Genomic DNA, 10,325 nt, shown 5'->3' on the forward strand with positions numbered 1-10,325 from the left:
AAGCCTCTTGATACCAACCAAGAAAGGCCAGGGTACATGGAGATCTCTGGGGAAACTGGGTCTGCAAATGCTAAAGGAAACAAGGACTTTCCTCCACCACTGACAGAGAGCAAACCTCCCCCAGAACTTGTATCTTGAATTTGGGCTTCTAAACCATGTTGTTATTGTTGTGTATCATAAGTTGGAACTGACCCATCACTGACCCTCTGGAGGGTTTTCAGAGGTAGTTAATTGCACAGTCGAGGAGATGGCCCATCTTTCTAGGAAAATGAATTTCTGTATGTGAAAGCCATTGACTTATGAAATCTCTGTTATAGTGGCACTAGTAGCTAAGAGAGGTGTAGATCGCCTTAGCCCATATCTCCTGAGTCAGAATCTACTTGGATATGCCCTATCTAACTGCCGGGGAGGATGGGAAACAGAGTCTTCCTCGGTAAGCAGGAAGAAGACAGTGAAATGAGATTCGGTATTCTCACAGCATTACCTTTGCCACAAACTCTTAAATTTGTCTTTTACGGGGAATTTTTTAATTTATAAAATAACATAATGCTTATTGTGGCAGGAGAAGCATAGTCATAGAAAGGTGACATGAATCTTACCTCTGTTTTCAGTCTCCTTTTACTCCTGCTTTCATCTTTAGCTTATCACAACTTCTCCTTGTTGGCAAAAGCATGTTCCAAGTGGTGGATGTTGTTGTGTACTGACCAACTCATAGCTGACCATTTAGGGAGTTTTGAACAGGGGTAGTTAACCACTAAGAGGAGATTGCCCATCTTTCTCCCATGGAGCAGCTGACATATTGGAACTGCTTGGTTTTTGGATTGACAGCACAATTCCTAACTATTGACAGAACTCCCTGATCAGTGTACAACTCAGGACGAATGGACCCTGGAGGGTGCTCCAGATTGGCACTTGGCTTCTAGACTTGCTAAGAAAATACCTGAATAAAGTGGTTACTCATGAATACCTCACGGTGACGGTGTAGCCATACAATTTTGCTGGAATCTAAAATTCATGCTTTTGTTTCCATCTCCCCACTCCCACACCTGTGACTGACAGCAGGACACTGACATTTGTCTTTGGGAAGTCTTTCTCAACTTTCGTTGACATGGTCAAAGGCTCCTCCTTTGAACAGTGGGACAAGCTTGAGCTGTGGTGTCAGAAGAATATAGATCCAGACTCTGGCTCTGCCTCTTACACTCTGTGTGATTTGGACCGAGTGGTAAACCTTTCAGCGGCACTCTGATGGCCTGCTCACTTTGAGTCCACCAGCTGCTCCACTGAAGAAAAATGGGCAATGTCTTCCACGTGATTTACAACCTCTGAAAACCATCTGGAAGATCAGCTATGAATCAGTTTATTTCTACTATATAAAACAACAATAAACCTTTCCACACATTATTTATCTTGTATCTAACAGACAGTTTTTGTTGTTGTTATTTGCTGTTGAGTCAGAACTGACTCAGCTGACCCTCCAGAGGGTTTTCAGAGGCTGTAAATTATGTGGTCAAGATTACTCATTTTATGCCCATGGAGCAGCTGATACATCCAAACAACCTTTCAGTGGGTGGGCAGCACAATTCCTTACCACTGAGCCCCCAGCGCTCCCTTAACGGAGACGCAGTACCCATCTTCGTTTTTCAGGGCTGCCATAATGAAACATCACAAGCTTTTATCACACGGCTTTAAAGAACAACAATCATTTTCTCACAGTTCTGGAGGCTGGAGACACACATTAGGGTCACGACCATGCCAATTTCTTCAGGGGTTTTCAGAGAGGAACAGTTCCCTGCCTTTTTCCTACATAGTTGTGGGCTCTGGGACTTCTTTTTTTATTTATTTTTTTTTAAATTTTTTTTGCTCTGGGACTTCTTAACCTACTCTTACTGCTTATAGATGTTTTGGCCTCGATCTGCCTGTATATGTGTGGTGGTTATTCTGTCTGTACATCCCTTTTATAAGATATTACTCTGAAAGGATTAGCATTCTCTCTCTCTCCCTCTCTCACTGCCTTTGAGCCAGAATTGACTGTGACCCTCTAATGGGTTTCTGAGGCTGTAATTACAGGAGAGGAGATTGTTCATCCTTCTCCTGAGAAGCTGCTGGTGGATTCAAACCACTGGAGGTGTGGCCTTTGGGTTAACAGCGCAATATTCTGTACACTACACCCCAGAGCTCCCTGCATTAGTGCTAGGGCCACCTTATGGTAGTTAATTCAATTAACTGCTTACATCTATTAAAAGAACTCCATTCCCTCCAAAGAGGCCACATTACCTGGTGTAGGCAGGGAAGGATTATGAAATAAACAAGATGTGCATAAGTTTAGTTGTGCTTACTCACCAATCTATAGAGAAAAGTTGTAATTTTTTTTAACCACATCAGAGGTTTTGCTGCCATATGTTCGACAAATCATATTTTTGCTTGTATATTTGTATACCCTGTACATACTTCAGAGTATATAGGGGAGCCAACAGGGCACAAAGCCATGGAAACTTCTTTATGAAAACCAGACACCCTGAAGAAATGAGTTGCTGGGCCTGGGACCACAAGACCCTAGTTGCAGGAGACAGTCAAGTAATTTGGCATAATGTAGTTCACAAAGTCAGCGTTCTGCAGACTACTTTGGAGAGTTGCAACTGGAACCTTAAAAGCTTATAAGAAGCCATCCAATGGACAACTACTGTTCACTCCCTGTCTGCAGCAAAGAAGAGTGAACACAATGAAAGATGTCCAGAAACAAGTGATCCAAAGGACTGATAGATCATGTGAACTTCAACTTCCACGACCCCAAGACCAGAAGAATAGATAGCTCCTGGCTGTACTCCTGACCATGCTAAAAGGGTTCATAATAAAGGATTCTGCATAGAGTGGAAAAAAAAATGTGAAACAAAACTCAAATTCATGAACATTGTCCAGGCCTGCTTGTCTGATAGAGACTGGTAGGAACTCTGTGACTGTGGCCTTTTGTTACCCTTTGGGTCTGGAACCCAACCCACTCCTGAGTTCAATTTCATCCTCCAAATATTCAGGCCTATGGGGTAAAAGGATTTCTAGTGTGTCCTAATGGTAAGCAGTTGTACTACAATCACAAAGGTATGCAGTTCAAATCCACCCACTGCTCCACAGAAGAATGGGTATCTCCTCCCATGCAGTTTACTGCCTCTGAAAACCCACTGGAAAGTCAACTATGGGTCAGTTTTGACTCGATGACACACAACAACAACATAGGATGAACAACAACACTGGGAGACACTCAGTTCTTAGAACAAGCAACCATTAACACCAAAAAAGGCTACATTTCCCCAGAGATAAATATAGTTCAGGAAGAATAGGATGGATAGAAGAGTGAGTGGAAATGAGAATCATAGGGAGGGAACAGGAAGGGTGATATTACAATGTGAGGATTATAATTAATATCATAAAACAAAATATGTATGCATAGTTGAATGGAAACCCAATTTGCTTGGTAAATTTTTATTCAAATAACAAGAAAAAGCTAAAAAAATACTTCTGCTTCTAGGCATATTTTTGTTGTATGCCGTCAAGTTGGAAGTGACTCATCGCTGACCCTCTAGCAGGTTTTCAGAGTCAGTCAATCACATGGAAGGAGATGGCCCATCCTCTTGTGGACAGGCTGGTGAATTTGAACAACATACCTTTATGTTGGCAACCCAATTCCTTACCACTAAGCCATCAGAGCTCACTAGGAATGTTGTATACCCCACCTTCTTACAGAATCCAAGCCTTTTTTGAAATTTGCAATCCCTGATGGGGTCAGAGTACTCAGTAAGCAAAGTCACTGGAAGATTACTTTTCTTCACTTAATTTTGAGGAGGATGGAATCCAAGAATACTTGATTGTGCCAGGAAGCAGTCCTCAGAACATAGCAAAGAAGCACTGCATAGTTCAAAATCAGCAAGGGAGTATGTCAGGGAAGTGTTCTATCTCCATACCTTTTCATTCTATATGCAGAACAGATCATTCAGGAGGCTGGACTTTATGAGGAGGAGTGTGGCACCAGGATTGGAGGTAGACTAATCAACAACCTATGTTATGCAGATGACACAACCTTGCTTGCTGAAACTGAGGAGGTCCTAAAGCGCCTGCTGCAGAAGGTCAGGACTGCAAGGACTGTAGTCTTCAATGTGGATTGAAGCTCAACATCAGAAGACAAAGATTCTCACCACTGGGCCAATTGGCAACACCATGATAGATGGAGAATAGATTGACATTGTTAACAATTATAGCTTGCTCAGCTCACCAATCAGGACTCTTAGCACTGTTGTTGTTGTTGATTGCCTTTGAGTCAAGCATGACTTATAGCTTCCCTATGAACAAAAGGCTTGAAGCCCCTCTACAATTATTGACATTTATCAAAGTTCATAGAATTTCCAGAGTCATGTCATTTAGGAAGTGGATGTCACTCCTGCTTCCAAACTCTTAACATTAGCAATTAGGAAATAAAAAGATGAATTGCACTGGAAAAATCTGCTGTCAGGTACCTCTCCAGAATACTGAGAAGGAAGAATATCAGTCTAGAGACTAAGGTGTGCCTGATCCAGGCATGCCATGATCTTCACAATAACTTGCTATGCATTAGAGAGCTGGCCATTGACTGACAGTAGAAGAATTGATGCCTTTGAGTTGTGGTGCTGAAGAAGAGTCCTGAACATAACTTGGACCACTAAAAAAAGCAAATTGGTCTGTCTTGGAGAGGGTGAAACAAAATTTCTTCTTGAAGGCAAGGATTTTGAAACTCTATCTCTATCTCACATAATTTAGGCACATGGCCAGGAGGGATTGGTCCTTGGAGAAGGACATTATGTTTGGAAGAATGTAGGGATAACGCAAGAAAGAAGACCCTCATGAAATGGATTGATACAGTAACTGAGACAATGGGGGTTGGTATATTGGCCTCAGTGAGACAGGCTTAGTATAGGGCAGGCATTAGAGTTATAATCCATAAAGTTGCTATGAGGCGCAGGTGACTTGATAGCATGTAACAGCAACAACTAATTGTAATCAGTTTCATGTGTTTTTCAGTAATGAACTAGATAAAGGCAGGGTCTGAAATAGGTTAGCGATATTCAACAGTTTACTACTACATGTAATTCAACATCTGCCTCTGAAACTGCTTGCTATAGATAGGGAGGTAAGCACATGCTTACCTTACTTTACCTTACCTTACTTATTTACCTTGGGTCCAGGGATTATTATTATCGTTTGTTGATGGGCACTTAGGTTGTTTCCAACTCCTTGCTATTGTGAACAAAGCCGCAATAAACATGGGTGTGCATATACCTGCTTGGATGTCAGTTATGGTCTTTTTGGGGTATATTCCCAGTAGTGTAATTGATGGGTCAAACGGTATCTCTATTTGTAACTTTTTGAGAAAGCACTATACCGCCTTCCACAGTGGTTACACCTGTTGTTGTTTTAAAGGCAGACACTCGGGAAGGAGAATAATGACGACTTTTGGAAACAGTGAGGTGATATGTTTCTAGACACTTGTGTTTTTAGAGTCCCTGCATGTTGCTGCAAATGGTAAAAGCGTCTGGCTCGTAAAGGAAAGTCTGGGAGTTCAGTCCACCTGGAGGCCCTTCAGGAGAAAGGCCTGATGCTTTCTCCTTCTAGAACATCAGCGACTGAAATCCCTAAGGTACACAGTTTTATTCTAGCACACCTGGGGATCCCAGGAGTCAGTGACTTGCCTGCTGCTGGTTTGAACGGGTGCTATTCTCTGTGATCTAGCCTCCAAGAGTTTCTGAAGCTCTGTCCTCAAGATCTGCAGCCCAGCCCAGTTCTCTGGGTCATAATTTCCTCCTGTTCCATCACGCCAGGCCTTTGTGGGATGCAGTGCTCTTGCCCATTGCTACTTTATTTCCACAATGTCAGTTGTTCCTTATGCATTTGGGGTTAACACACAGCCCAAATGTGCCCTGCTAATCCTACTACTGATAATAGTGCCTTTGGCAAAGTCCCTGGTTCTTGTTCTTATGACAGGGTATAAATGGTCAATGTTTCTGCTTGATCTCAACAAGAGGCAGGGACTGAGGTGAGACACCTTTCTAGGGCTTCCACACTTTCAGAGTGGTAAGGTCCTTGGGTGGCATAAACCTTTTGCACTTGACTGGTTACCAAAAGACTGACAGTTCAAACACACTCAGTGACACCCCAGAAGAAACAGTCCTGACACTCTACTTCCACTGAGATTCCAGCCAAGAAAGCTCACAGGAGCAGTTCTTCTCCGTAACATGTGGAAGAGCAAGTCACAAATCAACAGCAAAATCAAAAGGTAATCAAGAATGTACAGTACATAGCCTTAAAGGAAACCTGAGTGTAAGCTGGAAAAAAAGTCATGAATTCGATGTGGTTTGGGAAGGACATGCAAATACTCATGGCATGCCCTCATGAGATGCCCAGAAATGAAAAAAGGCCGTTGTTGCTTTTGTGAGGTACCATCTAGTTGACTATGACTCACAGCGATTCTATTAACAACAGATCTGAAGCTTGCCCCATCCTGCACCATCCATACGATCTCTGCCACGCTCACGGCCATTGCTGTAGTAACTGTGTCACTCCATTTTACTGAAGATCTTTCTCTCTTTTTACTGATCCTCTCCTTTACCCAGCCTGATGGGTTTTTTTCCCAAAGACCATTCCCTCTTGACAACATTCCCAAAGTATGACAAAGTTTCACCATCCTTGCCTCTAAGGAGCGCCCTATCTGTACTTCCTTCAAGATAAACTTGTTTGGTTTTCTCCTCCAATACCACAGTTCAAAGGCATTGGTTCTTCTGCAGTCTTTCCTATTAATTGCAGATGAGTAAGAGACAATTGATAATACGATGGCTTGTATCACGTGCACCTTAGTCTTTAAATTGACATCTTTGCTCTTTAGCATTTAAAGAGGTTAAGTGACTGCAAAATTCTACAATAGTAGACAAAATCAAAGCCAGAGACCTTCTTCTTATAATATTATGAGGCATGTCTTGTTTGAAGCTAGTTCTCTGCCAGAAGCAGAAGTTGGAAGCCACCAGGTCTACTGGGCTATCGCAAGAGGTGGCCTCTGAGTTCAGAAACTCACCTTGTAGGTACTCGCCTTCTGTTAGCCTCAAAAAGGAGCATTGCTGATGCTCAGTAACCCCTCGATCATGTGGCAAGTAATCTGAATGCATTAGATTTGTTGGTGGCAAGGTCATGGCCTGCTCACCATTTTATTCCCCCCCTGTCTGTCATTGATAGCTATTTTGGTTACTTAGGGCTTCCACAACAAACATACCACTGTGGGTGATTTTGAAAGAACAGGAAGTTATTTCCTCATAGTTCTGGAGGCTGAAAATTCAAATAAAGGGATCCTTCCTGTAAGCCTCTCTCCTAGTTTCTGGGAGTTGCCAGTGATTCTTGGTGTACATCATATCTGTCCTCTTCCTGTTTGTTGTCTAGGGTCTAATCAGCTCTTTTTATGGAAGCTTAGGAGTTACCCTTAAGTGGTATAGCTTCTTTAATGTGACAGAAGAAAACTCCTATTTCTAGTCTCAAAAAACCTCATTGCAGTCGAGTCAATTCCAACTCAAAGTTGGTCCTCCACTAGTTTTCTGCGTCTCTTAACCACATGGGAAGAGATTTCCTTTCTTTATCCCTTGGAGCTGCTGGTAGATTTGAACTACCAGAGATTCATGATCCTTGGGTTAGCAGTGCAACTGTACAGATGCTGCTACCAGACCAGAACTCCCTATAATCAGGGTCATATTTAAGAAAATGCATGCATACAGACACTCCTCCCCCCAAATCATTGCCTTCAGGTGGATTCTGACTCGTTACAATCCTATGGTGTTGTTGTTAGGTGCCAATGAGGTGAATATGACTCTTAGCAATTCTGAGTAACAGATTTGAACCCTGTTTTATTCTGTGCCATCCTTATAATTTCTTCCACAGTAAAGACCAATGTTACAGTCATAATCCTATAGCACAGAGTTTCTGAGGTTTGCAAGGCTGTAATCTTGGATGATGAGCAGTGGTAAGGGGCTGTGCTACCAACCTGAAGGCACGTGGTTTGAATCCACCAGCTGCTGTGCAACCAACTCCTGTCTGATTTATTATCTCTAAAAATCCGCTGGAGGGTCAGTTATGGGACAGTGCTGACTTGAAGGTACAGAACAACAATCCTTATAGGAACAGAATTCCCAAGTTTTTATCTCATGGAGTGAATTATTGATGGGTTCAAACTACTGATCTTTTACTTGGTAGGCAAGCACTTTAATTCCTGTGCTATCAGTGGTCTTTACAAGGGTGAGGCTTTTGATACATTCTGCTTTTGTTGTTGTCAGGTGCCAATGAATCGAGCATGACTTATAGTGACCCTATGAACAACAGATCTGAACCCCGTTCTATCCTGTGCCATCCTCATCATCTCTGACACACTTGAGCCCATTGCTGCAGTCTCTGGGTCAGTCCATCTCACTAAGGGTCTTCCCCCCCCTTCACTGACCTTTCCAAGAATGATTTCCAAGGAATAGCCTCACCTAACAACACTCCAAAGTATGCAAGATGAAGCTTCTCCATTCTTGCTTCCAAGGAGCACTCTGGCTGCGCCTTCTCCAAGACATCTGTTCTTTTGACAGTCCATGGGACATTCAGTGCTCTTCTCCAACACGACAATTCAAATGTATCAATTCTTCTATCATTCTTATTCACTCTCCAGCTCTCAGAGACATAGCAAGAGGAAGAAGACACACTTCAATCCATAGATGTTCCTAAGAGACTCTAATTGAATTGGGTGATGAACAGAAGTCATCTTTACTACTATGGGTTCCAGTGTTGCCTGTTCCATCCCCCATTCCATCCCGTGCCCTCCCGGAACTCCACTATACCCTAACTGAACTGAACAACCAGATGTGCTGGGGTATGAGGGGAAGGTCCAGAGAAGTAATGAGACTGAGTTTCAGTGAAGGAAACAGAAGATATGAGAGAGCTGCTGTGCTCAGTGACAGCCAGGTGAGGAAGCCAGGGTAGTGATTGTTCACCTAATCTTTCACCACAGGCTGTTTGTGGTCCTTGTCTGAACAGGTCTGCCCAGGAAATAGTACCAAAAGATTAAAAGCATTGAACTGAACTAAAGGACTGGGAAGAAAAACATAAACATTGTTACGGGAACTTTGGATCTGAATCTCTGGACTTGGTCTTTAAAAGAGCAGGAAGGGGTGACAAGATGAAGAAGCCTTTTACTATTTTTTATTATTAATTTTAATGAAAATTTATAGAGACTTTGGATTTCCCTTCATTCATTGTTGCGCTTCTCTCCCTGCCCACCTCTCCCCCGCCCAGTTTGCTCTTCTCTTTGAAAAATAAAAGAAAAATTCTTTCATTGTTATACAATCCCTCCCCCAAGTCCATTCCACTATGCAGCCTTCATTCTGGACTCCTGTCATGACAATAATATCTAATCATATATTCCTTTAAAACAGTTCTCTCCCTCACCTGTTTCAATGCAGTATACATTATTTATCCCATCTTTCTCAGTCTCCCCTCAACCATGATGTCAGTCCCATTTTACAACAGTGGCACTATGCAGTATTTATCCTTTTGTGACTGAGATATTTCACTCAGCATAATGTCCTCCAGGGTTACCCATTTTGAATAATATTGCATAAGTTCCTTGTTTTTCAATGCAGCGTAGTATTCCGTTGTGTGAATTTACCAGAGTTTTTCTATACATTCGTTTGTTGATGGACACTTAGTTTGTTTCCAACTCCTTGCTATTGTGAACAAAGCCGCAATAAGCATGGGTATATCTGCTTGGGTGGTGGTTATGGTCTCTTTGGGGTATATTCCCAGTAGTGTTATTGCTGGGTCAAATTGTATTTCTATTTGCAACTTTTTGAGAAAGTGCCATACTGCCTTCCATAGTGGCTGCACCATTTTACACTCCCACCAACAGTGAATAAGGGTTCCCATTTCTCCACGACCTCGCCAGCATTTGTTGTTTGCTGTTCTGTTAAATTTTGCTGTTCTTACTGGGGTGAAATGTTTTGAGCCTTTTACTATTTTTGTAGGGCAGCAAAAGGATTGTAACAGACGGTCTTGGTAGGCCTACCATGAGTCGGATGGAGCAAGTCTTTTGGCATTCATGTGGTGGCACAACCACAAGTTTGAGTGTGTTCAGCAGCTCTGTGAGAGAAAGGGTGTCTTCTCCTATAGCTCCTGTGTTGTCACCATGGGCTGTTGAGTCTTTTCTGACATATAGTAACCCTGTAACAAAGTAGAACTGGTCCATAGGGTCAGTTCTAGGCTTGGCTGTTATATGAGATTGGTTTGGTTTATTT

Source organism: Elephantulus edwardii, unplaced genomic scaffold (genome assembly GCF_000299155.1).
Source record: "Elephantulus edwardii isolate Elephantulus edwardi_28Jun2011 unplaced genomic scaffold, EleEdw1.0 scaffold00139, whole genome shotgun sequence".
Taxonomy (NCBI): domain Eukaryota; kingdom Metazoa; phylum Chordata; class Mammalia; order Macroscelidea; family Macroscelididae; genus Elephantulus; species Elephantulus edwardii.